Raw genomic sequence first — 1,684 nt, forward strand, 5'->3', positions numbered from 1 at the left:
GGTGTGCGATCAAAGGTTTTACCGACGAGAACCGGAAAGTAATTTCATCATAATTATTTCACCGGAAACTACATCGGTGGAATCTGTAACATAATGTATTTATGTATGTGTTTGACAATCATATATCACTTACTAGAACAATTTTCACATTGTTTTCACTATGTGAGATGATATTTTATTTATATTTACGATAAAATAGAGGTTTGGGTGTAATAACAGTTTTTATTAATTAATTTAGAGATGCATTTTTTATTTGTTGAGTTAATGATTAGGTTAATTTGTTATTTTCTCGCGAAAAAAAAAGAGGGAACCACAGCTGAAAGAAAATACACAACTTGTATTATTGAGGTCAAGAGTTTGTTTTAACATCACTTTTTGCACACATAGGCTAATCACGACTCGGGATATGTTTAAAATATAATTTGAAATATTGATTATGCGATCTGACTGGAACTCGGAATAGGACACACTGATTACAAGACGTCGATATATTACCACTTGGTATGAAATTGTAGTGTTTCAATTCACACACACACACTCACAATTTAAAACAACTAAACTGATCGCAGGCCCAACTGGTGGCTGGCATACACAACTATCCATCCACCAGTTGTCTTCTGGGGCGTGTGTCTCGATGAGTGTCAACAACCTCTATTGTGAAGTAAAATCTGTAGGGGTAACATCACTCTCCAATTACAATGTTGGCAAACTTTCCAACTTCATCGTGAACGACGACAAGGGCATAGGTTACCTCATCAAAATTATCAACACGCTGCCTCCGAGATTCTGGAACGTTGCCGAAGGAAAGGGACTCGTGAACGACATCATCAACAAGTTATTTTTCGAGATGCATTTACCTGGCTACCAGTACTGCGGACCAGGTACCAAACTCGAGAAAAGATTGGAGAGAGGAGACAAGGGTGTGAATCTGTTGGACGCGGCATGCAAAGATCACGATATTGCTTACAACACGCACACGAATTTGGATGCACGTCACGAAGCAGACAAGAAATTGGAGCATGCCGCTTTCAGGAGGGTCATGAGCAGAGACGCTTTTTTGGGAGAAAAAGTTGTAGCATTGGGCACCACTATCGCCATGAACACGAAACAAAAATTTGGATGGGGAATCCTACCTAGAGTTATTTTTAACTGGCAACGAGGTGATCTTGGTCAGCACGACGAACCCTCAGCTGTTATAGAAGATATCTGAAACCAGCTTACACTAGTCACTCATAGCTCCCCCCAATTTTCTCACGATAGTGGGTTGCTACCGGCCCTATACGTAGGCCGAATAAATTCCGACCAGAGCCGGATTCGAACCTATGCTGTCTCGCAGCGAACAATCTCAAGACGAGCGAACGCCGTAACTCGCTCAGCTACGGAGGAGGACTCTCTCTCTCTACTTTTTCTCTAATTTTCATCATTATTGTTAAAATTAATCCAAGAGAAAATATATATTTTGTTTTGACATGGGAAATATGCAATAAAAAAATGCATGATCAATAGTTAAGGTCAAAATCTGAATAAACAGTGAGGGTGATACACGCAAGCTTCCAGGCATGTGATTTGCACAGAATTAAATATAAAATGAGAGATGGAAGGTTTTTGTTACTATTAGAATTTAAGGACGGAAAATATGTACAGCGAATGAATACTACGTTTGACTAATCGTGAAGATGAGTAT

This window comes from Lepisma saccharinum, chromosome 19 (genome assembly GCF_977018435.1).
Source record: "Lepisma saccharinum chromosome 19, izLepSacc3.1, whole genome shotgun sequence".
In the NCBI taxonomy this organism is placed as follows: Eukaryota; Metazoa; Arthropoda; class Insecta; order Zygentoma; family Lepismatidae; genus Lepisma; species Lepisma saccharinum.